Here is a 13,941-nt window from a genome sequence, read left to right on the forward strand (position 1 = left end):
ATCTTTCTTGGTTAGCGTTGCGTCTTCCCTTATTTGAATCTCATGTGACTGTTAATGTCAGCATTGACTGTCATCATTAATACAGTAATTTCCCACTATACTACAAACATACCGGGAAGTCTACAGTGTCCTAAATCACTGTTAGTCATAAGTCCTTGGTCAATGAGGGAACAGCGCTGAAAATGTGTTGCTGGAAAAGCGCAGCAGGTCAGGCAGCATCCAAGGAGCAGGAGAATCGACGTTTCGGGCACAAGGCCTTCTTCAGGAATGAGGAAAGTGTGTCCAGCAGGCTAAGATAAAAGGTAGGGAGGAGGGACTTGGGGGAGGGGCGTTGGAAATGCGATAGGTGGAAGGAGGTCAAGCTGAGGATGATAGGTCAGACTGGGGTGGGGGCAGAGAGGTCAGGAAGAAGATTGCAGGTTAGGAAGGCGGTGCCGAGTTCAATGAGGGAACAGTCAGTGGAACTGGCAGAGGTACTACATGTCTTTCTTAGATATCAGTGTGGTGTCAAAGTCCAGCAGGAATGACAATGTTACACAATTGTTCAAAAATGGAGAGAAGGATGAAGGTGACAATTGAAGATAAGGTGTGTCATGGGTGCAATGGGTGGAGTGGAGACAAGAAACTGGGGGAGCAGCTCAATGGCTCTAGTCTACAGGGGTTCACTAAGATGATCCTTTTGCTTGTCAGGGTCGTCTGTTCTTGAATCCCTCTTCTCCAGGTTCTTGTCACTTCTTTGCAGGAGGCATAGATAATTGGTATACTAACTGAAACGTCTCTTAGTTACTGGTTAAAGCTTAAAGCACCTGCTGAGGGCAAATCAACTGATAGGGTAAATAGACAAAGTCTTTTCCCTGGGGTCGGGGAGTCCAGAACTAGAGGGCATAGGTTTAGGGTGAGAGGGGAAAGATATAAAAGAGACCTAAGGGGCAACCTTTTCACACAGAGGGTGGTACGTGTATGGAATGAGCTGCCAGAGGAAGTGGTGGAGGCTGGTACAATTGCAACATTTAAAAGGCACCTGGGTATGAATAGGAAGGGTTTGGAGGGATATGGGTCGGGTGCTGGCAGGTGGGACTAGATTGCGTTGGGGTATCTGATCGGAGTGGACAGGTTGGACCGAAGGGTCTGTTTCCATGCTATACATCTCTATGACTTTAACTATTGTGGAGGGAAAGACACCACATTTGCCCTTGCATCTGTCCAAAGGCTTCCACCAGTATCGTTCATACCCACAAGCTGTTCCTTTTCCCTTTATTCATTCACGGGATGAGGGCATCGCAGCATTTATTGCCCATCCCTAATTGTCCAGAGGGCATTTAGGAGTCAGCCATATTGCCGTGGGTCTGGATTCACATGTAGGCCAGACCAGATGTAAATGGCAGTTAGGAAGTCCTAAAGGACATCAGTGAACCTGATGGGTTTTTACGACAATCAACAATGGATTCATGATCATCATTAGACTCTTAATTCCAGTTTTTTAAAAATAGAATTCAAATTCCACCATCATAGAATTTGTACCCAGGTCCCTGGAACATTCTCTGGCTCTCTGGATTAACAGTCAGCGACAATACCAGGAGGCCACCGCCTTCCCCCAATCAGATGGTTGTTGTCAAGCTGGTGACCTTTGGCATCCACAACTGGCCACACCTCCAGAAGGAGAGAGTGAGGACTGCAGATGCTGGAGAGTCAGGGTCAAAACGTGTGGCACTGGAAAAGCACAGCAGGTCGGGCAGCATCCGAGGAGCAGGAGAGTCGACATTTCAGGCATAAGCCCTTCATCAGGACAGGTAGGACAGTTCAAAAGGGCAGCGTCAAGTTGGAGGGTTGGTCTGGGATGAGGTGGGGGAGGGGAGATTTGGAAACTAGTGACATCGATGTTGATGCAGTGAGGTTGGAGGGTCCCAAAGCAGAAGATGAGGTATTCTTCCTCCAGTTGTCGGGTAGCTTGGATTTTGAGATGGACGTGGTCCAGGACTTGCATGTCCTTGGGGGGAGTGGGAGGGGGAGTTGAAGTGGTCAGCCACAGGGCAGTGGGGTTGTTGGGTGCCTGTCCCCCAGAGCCTCCTCCACTGCCAAATCCAAGCCAGCCAACAACTGGAGGAAGAATGCCTCATCTTCTGCCTTGGGACCCTTCAACCACATGGCATCAACGTCGATTTGACCAGTTTCCAAATCTCCCCTCCCCCACCTCATCCCAGATCCAACCCTGAAACTCAGCACTGCCCTCTTGACCTGCCACACCTGTCCATTTTCCTTCCAACCTATCTGCCCCATCCTCCCCACTGACCTATCACTATTACCTCCCACCTGTCATCACCTATCACCTTCCCAGCTACCTTCCCCAAACCTCACCCACACCCTCCTATTTATCCCTCAGTGCCCATCCCCCAGCCCCACATTCCTGATGAAGGGCTTGTGCTTGAATCGTCGACTCTCCTGCTCCTCACCCCTCCACAAACCAATCAAGCTGAAATGTTGTAAGTTGAATCTCACTTTGCACACACCCCCTGGTGCTGGTCCAACTATAAGCAGCCTCCCCACAACTTGTACAGAGCAATGATGTAAACGTGGCTCACAATGGATTCCAGTAACTTGCTTCTAAAAGTATTACCAATTCCTTCCTCAGTCCTTTGCTGCAATAAAGTCCTTTTCCCATTTCAGCCCACCATCAAAAATACCATAAATAAAAAGATATTGGAGTTGCAACCAGGCAAGTGGACCATATTCCATTACACTCCTGACTTGTACCTCGTGGGTGGTAAACTAGAATTAGGGAGACAAGCGGTGAATTACTCTCCACACAGTTCCTAGCCTCTGAGGCACTCTGGCAACAACAGTGTGTATATGGGCTAGTCCAGTTTAGTTTCAGCTCAATGTCATATGCAAGACACATTTGAGTCAAAATCCCGTAATTCTTTCTGAACACTACTGTAGGAGTAACATAACCACAAGGACTGTAGCAGTTCAAGAAGGAGCCACCAGTTCCAAGTCAGGGCAACTGCTAGTAAGAAACAAAAGCAGCACTTCATCCTAATAAAGCAGCACTCTGTCCTAATACCGCTTTTTGAAAAATATTTATGACAGAATCTGCATTTATATACAGTTCAGAACAGGGTTCAAGATGTTAACTCTGTTTCTCTCTCACCAGAGACTGTCAGACCTCCAGAGTTTCTCCAGCATGTTCTGAATCTATGTCAAAACTTCAGCATTGACAGTTTTGATTTGCACTGATACCATGCTTTTGATGAAGTAAAATATTTAAGGTATTTAACTGGAAGGTTACCAATAAATAATATTGAGACTAAGTCACAGAAAGGAAATAACATGTTAGAATGTAAATAGATCTGATAATCAAAGGTTATTAGGTTTAATTTTGTTCTGCTAAAAGTTACTGTATCATTAAAAAAAATTGCTAAGTCTTTTATTTAAAACAGTGTCAAGAATCAATTATGCGCAGAGTCTGGGATGGTTATTCAAAACAGCTTGGGTTAGGAACAATTGGTGTCAATTTTGAGGGTCTTTGAAGGTTTTAATTTAACTGTGTTGCAAAAACGGTGGTAGAAAGGCTGATTTGCTTCGGCTGTCTGTCTTTGTGCTGTAACATAGGACAGATAATCAAAGCTTTGGTCAAAAAGGTTCTAATATAATTACATAATGTATAATCTAACCTAAAAAGGTTGAGTCCGATTATCATCTGTTAAGACTCACTGAGGGAGTGCACTGAAAATCAAACCCCACTATTTCCAGAATCCTCACATTGTCTCTAACACATACACAACCTGTTTAATTTTGGTTAAGAGATTATGTATACTATGTTTTTTATCATTAACAAGAAAGTCACCATTTATTGTATAAACTGTTTTTAAACCAATGTCAAGAAAGAAATGCAAATTGCTTACTTATAACTTAAAATTGACCGCTTTTTAAAACTCCCATTCACATACAAACAAACCCACATAAAGACAAGACAAGAGAAATAACTCAGTGGAAAACCATTCTGGGACCAGACTGGATCACAAAGTTATTTTCCTTTGGCTTTCTTCCAGTTCCTTCTGAACTTTACTAATGATGCAGTGACGTGGATACATTGATTCTTAATCTTTCATTCACTGGTTGAAGATTTGTCCTTTCACTGACATCCCCTTTTCCTTTTAACATGGGAATTTACCAAAAGGACAGTTTAATTTTGAATTTGAATTAGCTTTATTGTCACACTTACTCAACTGAATGCAGTGAAAAGTGCACAAGTCACCGTTTACAGTACCATCTTAGGTACAAAACTCCCTAGGTACGGCTTCTTCAGTTACAGTTCATGGAAAAATAGAGAAGTAAAAAGAAGTCAAAAATGATGAGTGAGACCAGCAACAGGAGATATTCCGTTTCTTTTCCACATAGGAGAGAGAGAGATTGAGGTGTTCACTCTTTGCAGGCTAGGAGCTTCTCCTCTGTTGGTCGCTCATAAGAGTGTAACCACGTTCCTAGGAAATTGGTTGTTACAATGCTGAGCCCTTCTGAGCCTAGAACATGTTGCGAAACCAATCAAAAGACTGTCTGTGGGCAAACCTTCCTAAGCACAGCGCATGCATATATACGCACACACACGTCTCGCATCATTCTCCACTGCTTAAACAAGGCAACATTGTAGATACAACTCAATGCGTTCCAGTACAACATCCTCCACAGTTTTGGTGGTTTAAAACCAGTATCTGTTCCATTTTTAGTCTACAATGCAAAAAACTTGTGAGACTTGAAAGGGTTTGAAAAGACTTACAAAAATGTTGCCAAGGTTGGAGAGTTTGAGTTGGCTGAGGCTATTTTCCCTGGAGTGTTAGAGACTGAGGGGTGACCTTATAGAAGTTTATAAAATCACGAGGGACATGGATGGGGTGAATAATCGAGGTGTTTTCCCCAGAGTAGGAGAGTCCAAAACTAGAGGGCATAGACTTAGAGTGAGAGAAGAAAGATTTGAAAGAGACCTAAGGAGCAACTTTTCCATGCAAAGGGTGGTACATGTATGGAATGAGCTGCCAGAGGAAGTGGTGGAGGCTGGTACAATTATAACATTCAAAAGGCATCTGGATGGGTATATAAATAGGATGGGTTTAGAGGGATATGGGCCAAATGTTGGCAAATGGGACTAGATTAGGTTAGGTTATCTGTTCGGCATGGACGAGTTGAACCAAAGGGTCTGTTTCTGTGCTGTACATCTCTATGTCTCTGTAAGTTGGCACATCAGCAGACTTGAGAGCAGAGAGGCCCAGGCTATAATATGACATTAAGTGGAGATGCTTTTTACTTCTACTCAGAGCAGGTCTTTGAGTCACAATCTATTAGTCCAATCCTGGAACAGTCTTTGTAGGAAAGCGCATGGGAATAAACAAAACAAACCAGGACTGACTAAAAGCTTTCCATTTGTCCTTTTTTCAATTACAGACTGGAGCTTTTTATATTTGTGATGTATTCCAAGTGACTGAATCACCCTCTCTATTAACTCTACTTGCTTCTATTTTGTGTCTTAAAGCAAGGTCTTTGCATTTCGTGTTTCAGGAAATTAACAAAAGATCTGAATCTTTTGATATTCTATCTTTGGTTATGAGTAAACAGATGATGCTGACTGAGAGATTCTAGTTAGATTAGATTCCCTACAATGTGGAAACAGGCCCTTCGGCCCAACCAGTCCACACCGACCCTCCAAAGAGTAATCCACCCAGACCCATTTCCCTAACACTATGGGCAATTTAGCACGGCTAACTCACCTGAGCTGCATATCTTTGGATTGTGGGAGGAAACCCACACAGACACAGGGAGAATGTGCAAACTCCACACAGACAGTTGCCCAAGGCTGGAATTGAACCTGGGACCCTGATGCTGTGAGGCTAACCACTGTGTCACCCTAGTTATGGAGTGAGGCCTGGAAAGTTGAAGCTTGTTTCACCAAAGAGCATACATTAATCTAACAGGCTTTCAAAACAAGATGGCTTGCATTTATAATGTGGTTTCAACCAGGGATAACTCCCTTATCTCCTTCAAATTAGTGACATTGAATGTTTTCCATTCACCTGAGATCCCATAGGACCCTGGTTAATATCTTTCTTTCTGTCAACTTTAATTTTTGTGCAGCAGTGTTGGAGAGGTCTCTTGATTCAGGTGAGATTGCTACCAACTGAGCTCAGACAACAGGAGGCAGGTGTATTTTTGAAAATGGCATTGTCATTGAGAAGGTCTTATTGTGCACTGGGTACCAATCCTGCCTCTCAGCAGAAGCTTCAGGATCAACTCTCGCTCCAGAACTTAATGGTCAAGGACGGCGTATCCCTGACCCTGTCATGGACCTGTCCAACACACACGTCAATGGCAAACACCAAGAATGGAAGTTGGAGTTTCTATGAGCATACAAATTAGGAGAAGAGGGCCACTCAGCCCCTCCAGCCTGACCCTAACCCTCCATTATTCAGTAAGATCATGGATGATCTTTGGAGAAAAGAAGGTTTAGGGGTGACTTGATAGAGGTGTACAAGATGATTAGGGGTTTAGATAGGGTTGACCATGAGAACCTTTTTCCACGTATGGAGTCAGAGGGGGCATAGCTTTAAATTAAGGGGTGGTAGGTATAGGACAGATGTTAGGGGTAGATTCTTTACTCAGCGAGTCATGAGTTCATGGAATGCCCTGCCAGTAGCAGTGGTGGACTCTCCCTCTTTATGGGCATTTAAACAGGCATTGGATAGGCATATGGAGGATAGTGGGCTAGTGTAGATTAGGTGGGCTTGGATCAGCGCAACATCGAGGGCCAAAGGGCCTGTACTGCGCTGTATTTTTCTGTGTTCTATGTTCTATGATATGATTTGAACTTTACACACTCCTACCTAGTCCCAATACCCTTTCACCCCATTGCTTATCAAGAATCTATCTACCTCTGTCTTAAAAATATTCAAAGACTCTGCCTCCACCACCTTTTGAGGAAAATAGTTCCAAAAACTCACAACCCTCTGAGAGAAAATATTTCTCTTGATCGCTGTCTTAAAAGGAGTCCTAGTTTTCAAACAGTGACCACTAGTTCTAGATTCTCCCATCAAAAGAAATGATCTTCCCACATCCAGCCTGTCAAGATCCTCATGATGTACCAGCACTGTCCATAACTTCAAGATATAACATGCATGTAAACATTTATGTTGTCACGGCAACCAAGAATGCTCTGGTGGTTCAGTTGGCCAGATGCTTGGTGGGGTTTGATTGGTGGGAGGGGGGAGGGAGGGCTTAGTGGTATTATCACTGGACTATTAATCCAGAAACCCAGGTAATGTCGTAGTGACCTGGGTTCAAGGGTTCAAATGGTAAATGGTGGAATGTGAATTCAAGTTTTAAAAATCTGTCTAATGACGACTGTGAAACCATAGTCGATTGTCGGAAAAACTCATCTGGTTCAATAACGTTCCTCCTTTAGGATGGAAACAGCCATCCATACTTGGTCTGGCCTACATGTGACGCCAGACTCACAGCAATGTGGTTGACTCTCAACTGTCCTCCGGACAATTAGGGTTGGGCAATAAATTTTGGCTACAATGGTATCTTTCTTCAACTCTATTACTTCGATCATGCCTTATTTCCCCTAACTCTTCTAATACTCGGCAACATATTTCTTCTCTATGCAATCCCTATTAAATAAATAAATATTTGAACAGGAGAAATGTGTAGATTTATGAATTCCAGGCAATTACAAGTGCATTCAATACTAATTCCTTCCACATCATTATTTATTGTGACAGGTGCACGAAATGGCACAAAGCCCCTTGTCTAATGAACGAAACATTGAGAAAATAACTTTTTTTTGTGGTACAACTTGTCAGACAATCAGCATATGAAGAAAACAGAAGTTGTAAGCCTAAGGGCTGAAGGAAGGTGAATTTATAAAAAGAGGGTTAATTCGCAATGATCTACTAGGTTGGCAAAATATTAAGAGGCCACCCTGATGATGGAAGAGGCAAGAGGAGATTTTCGGAATTGAGAAGTTGGTAGCAGTGTTACACAGCTGGAAAACTTGTGCACATCTGAGTTGGCAGATTCATCAGAAAAAAATCTCAAGTTGGAATAACATAATATATTGCATCTCTCTTCCTCTTATGATGTATGCAGAAAATACAACCGTTCAAACTTAAAGGTGTACCACAACAATGCATGATTCTTACTCACAAAGTTGAAAAACACAATGGGTGGATTCTATGATTTGCTGGCAAACAGACCTGGTTGAAGGACCAGGTGTTGCAGACTGGCAGCTTCCAAGGTTCAGAACTATGTACTGAAGGAAGCATTCAAACTTGGAGAAACTACAACAGAGATGCATTGGAACAGGGTAATTGTCTAAAGTCATTCAGCCATAGTACACCAAGGTGCTGATAGCTTACAGAACACTCATGACGCATGCCTGACATGGAATGTACACAGTGAACATCAAAAGCAGTGAAATTTATTGAGGCACATCCGAGTAGGGCATGGTGTACAGAGAAATGTTTATTTCTATTGCACATATCTTGTAACCCCTACAGATGGCCATTCAGCCCATCCAGTCCACACCAACCCTCCAAAGAGCATCCCACCCAGACCCATCTCCCTACCCTATCCCTGAAACCCTGCATTTCCCATGGCTAATCCACCTAGCCATCACATCCCCAGACACTACGGGCAATTTAACCTGGCCAATCCGCCTAATTGGCACATCTTTGGACAGTGAGAGGAAACCGGAGCACGTGGAGGAAACCCACGAAGACATGGGGAGAATGAGCAAACTCCATGCAGACATGCGTCCGAGGGTGGAATCGACCCTAGGTCCCTGGCGCTGTGAGGTAGCAGTGCTAACCATTGAGTCACCGTGCTGCCCAATCCAATTGCACTTTCAATTTGAATTATTTTGCCTCAGACTATGTTGTTGACATGGGTTGCAGGTTGTAAATATTATTATTACAATCATATAGAGGCATATAAGAGGGGAACATGGAGAAAAGCTGAATTTGATAGCACTTTAACTGGATTTTTTTTGTAATGTACTCTCAAATTTTATGAATAGTCTCCAGCTTTGGAAAGAAAGGCTGACAGAGGCAAGGTTTATTTGAATGAGCTGCTGTTCCAGTAGATGCCAATATGGGCACATGCCTCAGGGACTGGCGATTGTTTCATTCTTGTTTGCATTTGGATGTGGGGACAGAGAACTGGTTAGGTTTATTAATGAGAGGGAACTGGATTGGGAGAGGGAAGGAAGGGGTGTTACAAAGCAACAAGGAGCAAATGGGCTAAATACAGAAGAATCTGGTGACATTGGTTGTCAGTGAAGCCAATGATGGCAGGAGGCAGCCACAAGAATTCCAAAAAAAAATGAATGCAGCAGGGAATGCTTCAACTAAGGGAAACAAATGCTCCACAAAAGAAAAAAATTAGTCAAGACTCTATTGAGAATAGGCAAACCCAATGAATAAACAATTTGATACAGCTTATATTTGTACCAGGTAAACATGAATAGAATGTATTTTCAGAAAATAATCAAATGGGAGTATTAGTTACAAAGCAAAAGTCTCAAGAGAATGAGGGAATAGGAAGATGGGCAGCACGGTGGTTAGCACTGCTGCCTCACAGCGCCAGAGACCCGGGTTCAATTCCCGACTCATGCGACTGACTGTGTGGAGCTTGCACGTTCTCCCCGTGTCTGCGTGGGTTTCCTCCGGGTGCTCCGGTTTCCTCCCACAGTCCAAAGATGTGCAGGTTAGGTGAATTGGCCATGTTAAATTGCCCATAGTGTTAGGTAAAGGGGTAAATATAGGGGAATGGGTGGGTTGCGCTTTGGCGGGTCGGTGTGGACTTGTTGGGCCGAAGGGCCTGTTTCCACACTGTAAATAATCTAAGATTTCATCCATGATGCAGATCTGTAAAATCATGATTTTTTTTTTAAACCCACGAAAGAATACCAGGAAGGGGAGAAGCCGACCATGGTTAACCATGGAAGTTAAGGATGAGAGAATATACAGTGTGGCACAGATTAGTTGTAAGACAGAGGATTGGGAAAATTTTAAAAACCAAGAAAAGATGCTTAGAAGAAGAAGAGGATAAAGTTTGAGGGTAAACTTGCAACCAATATCAAGAGGGACAGCAAAAGCTTCTTTAGAGAATGGAAGAGAGAGGCTGGAGTTAAGACGGCCCTCAGAAAAATGCGGAAATAAGCATGGGGGAGCCAGGAAATGGCAGAGGAGTTGAATACAGAACAACTTCGGCTATCTGAACATCAATTATCCAAATTTCAGATTATCTTAACAAGATTAGTGGGCGGCATGGTGGCCCAGTGGTTAGCACTGCTGCCTCGCAGCGCCAGAGACCCGGGTTCAATTCCCGACTCAGGCGACTGACTGTGAGGAGTTTGCACATTCTCCCCGTGTCTGCATGGGTTTTCTCCGGGTGCTCCGGTTTCCTCCCACAGTCCAAAGATGTGCAGGTCAGGTGAATTGGCCATACTAAATTGCCCGGAGTGTTAGGTAAGGGGTAAATGTAGGGGAATGGGTGGGTTGCGCTTCGGCGGGTCGGGGTGGACTTGTTGGGCCGAAGGGCCTGTTTCCACAATGTAATGTAATGTAATCTCAAGGTCCCGTAAAAATGTTATCCATTACCCAAACAATCAGTTATCCAAACAAAATCCTCCCAGATAATTGAGGTTGTTCTTATACATAGTTTGCATCAGTCTTCATGGTAGCAGACACTAATAGCATTAAAAGATTACTAAAGAATCAAGGGGCAAAATGAGTAAATTAAAGAGAAAAAGTGCTAAAGAAACTTAATGAGGCTAAAGAGTGATTAATCCCCTGGATCTGATGGGATGCATACTAGAATATTAACAGTAGCTACAGAGGCAGTGGCTGCACTGGTAGCAATCTTCCAGGAATCAAGGATTTCCAGAGAATTGGAAAACTGCAATGTAACACCATTTAAAAAGGGAAAGAGACAAATAACAGGTAACTATAGACTGAGATAGAGAAACTACAGGAACAGTGATATACTTTAAAGTCAGGATGGTATGTGGCTTTGAGGGAAACTGGCAGGTGCTGGTGTTCACATGTATCTGCTGCCCTTGTCCTTTTATGATGTGGAGGTTACTTGGTGGAGCAGCGCTCTGAAAGCTAGTACTTCCAAATAAACCTGTTGGACTATAACCAGATGTTGTATGATTTTTAACCACGTCCTTTTAGACAACAGAGGCTGAGAGTTTGGAATGTGCTGTCTGAGTTTCAATGAGTTGCTACAATGCATGTTGTAGATGATGCACGGCTGCTACTGTGTAGATGAGGTCTGAGTGACAATAGCTGCTTTGTCTTGCGTGGTGTCAAGCTTGAGTTATGCTGCATTTATCCAGGAAAGTGGAGAGTATCCCATCACACTCCTGACTTGTACATTATAGATGATGCCCAAGCTTTGGAGCAACATGAGGTGAGTCATCCACCACAGAATCCCTTAATTTGTAACCATGGTATTTAGAATGTGGGGAAATAGATGGTGACATCTTGAAGAAGGAGATGCTGGATGTCTTGAAATGCATAAAAGTGGATCAATCCTCATAGTCTGATCAGGTGTACCCTAGAATTCTGTGGGAAGCAAGGGAAGTGATTGCTGGTCCCTTGCTGAGCTATTTGTATCACTGATAGTTATAGGTGAGGTGCCAGAAGACTGGAGCTTGGCTAAAGTGGTGCCACTATTTAAGAAAGGTGGTAAGGAAAAGCCAGGGAACTACAATCCAGTGAGCCTGACGTCAATGGTGGGCAATTTGTTGGAGGGAATCCAGAGAGGTAAGATTTACATGTATTTGGAAAGGCAAGCACTGATTTAGGGATAGTCATCATGGCTTTGTGTGTGGGAAATCATGTCTTATGAACTTGATTGCATTTTCTGAAGAAGTAACAAAGAGGATTGATGAGGGCAGAGCAGTGGTCTTAATCTATATGGACTTCAATATAGTGTTCAACAAGGTTCCCCATGGGAGACTGGTTAGCAAGGTTAGATCTCATGGAATATAGGGAGAACTAGCCATTTGGATACAGAACTGCCCTGAAAGTAGAAGACAGAGGGTGGTGGTGGAGGGTTGTTTTTCAGACTGGAGGCCTGTGACCAGTGGACTGCCACAAGGTTCGGTGCTGGGTCCACTACTTTTCATCATTTATATAAATGATTTGGATGTGAACATAAGAGGTATAGTTAGTAAGTTTGCAGATAACACCAAAATTGGAGGTGTACTTTACAGCAAAGAGGGTTACCTCAGAATACAATGGGATCTTGATCAGCTGGGCCAATGGGCTGAGGAGTAGCAGATGGAGTTTAAGTTTGATAAATGTGAGGTGCTGCAATTTGGAAAAGCACACAGGAGCAGGACTTAAATGCTTAATGATATGGTCCTGGGGAGTGTTGCTCAGCAAAGAGACCTTGGAGTGCAGGTTCATAGCTCCTTGAAAGTAGAGTCACAGGTAGATAGGATAGTGAAGGCGGGCTTTGGTATGCTTTCCTTTATTGGTCAGAGTATTGAGTATAGGAGTTGGGAGGTTATGTTGCAGCCGTACTGAACCAGTATAGTTGCTTGCCAATGGGTAGCCCGCAGAATGTTGACAGTGGGAAATTCTGTGACAGTGATGCCAAGGGGGCAATTGTTAGCTTCTCTCTTGCTGGGTAATGGTCATTGCCTGGCACTTGTGTGGCAGAAATTTATTTACCACTTATCAGCCCTTGCCTCAATGTTGTCCAGGTCTTGCTGCACATGAATATGTATCGATTCAGTATCTGAAAAGTGCTGAACATTTGGTGGCCATCAGCGAACACTCTCACCTCTCATCCCACAAATGAGGGAAGGTCAATGACAAAGTAACTGAAGTTAGTTGAGCCTGGGACACTACCCTGAGGAACTCCTACAGCAATGTCCTGAGACTGGGACAACCCTCAACAAGTACAATCATCTTCCTTTGTGCTACATACAATTTCATCCATTACAGAGTTTCTCCCAATTGCCATTGGCTTCAGTACTTCTTTCTGCTAAGGAGCAGTCTGCATCCTTAATCATGACTTTACTTTAAGGCAGAGCATTTAGTTTGATATTTAAACCTACTCTGGATCACTTTTTTACTTACTCCTCCCGGGCCCTGTCCCTTTGACTGTGTTCTATGACACCTGTGTTATTGAAGTGTCCCAGCCTTTGCCCTTCCCATTGGTTGTCCCTGACCCTTCTTCTTTTTTCAATAGCATAACGTTTCTATATATAATATATACATATTTATGAAAACAAAAATATAATATATCTACCTCTGTTCAACTCCAAAGAGTCATATTAGTGTCAGAGTATTAACTCCCTTTCTCTCTCCATCGACTATGCCATCATGCAGAGTTCCTGCTGTTTTTGTCGTTTCAGATATACCTCATATTGCTCCTAACATTCCCTCCTGCACAGTTCATTGAAGAGTATCTTTGTGCACACTGCACAAGCAGAGTGACCTTGAAACATTCTTACATGATATTCCTACCTTTCTCTTGGGGAAGATGCTTGGCTTCTGATGAACTCAACACCTGTCTTCCCCATTCAACTGTAGAGAACTTGAATATTGTTGAATACAAGAGTCTGGAGGTTATCACTGACCAGAAACTGAAATGAAACTAGGCCATATAAATACTGTGGCAATGAGAGCAGAGCAGAATCTAGGAATCCTGCAGTGAGTAACTCACCTTCTGACTCCCCTGTCCATCATCTACAAAGCATCAGTCAGGTATGTGATATCTCTACATGCCTGGATGAGTACAGTTATAGAGTCATAGAGATGTACAGCACCAAAACGGACCCTTCGGTCCAACTCACCCACACCGACCAGATATCCCAACCCAATCTATTCCCGGCCCATTTCCCTCTAAACCCTTCCTATTCATATACCCATC

This window comes from Chiloscyllium plagiosum, unplaced genomic scaffold, assembly GCF_037043375.1.
Source record: "Chiloscyllium plagiosum isolate Xiang-an unplaced genomic scaffold, Cpla_swu_hap1 HiC_scaffold_19, whole genome shotgun sequence".
Classification (NCBI taxonomy): Eukaryota; Metazoa; Chordata; class Chondrichthyes; order Orectolobiformes; family Hemiscylliidae; genus Chiloscyllium; species Chiloscyllium plagiosum.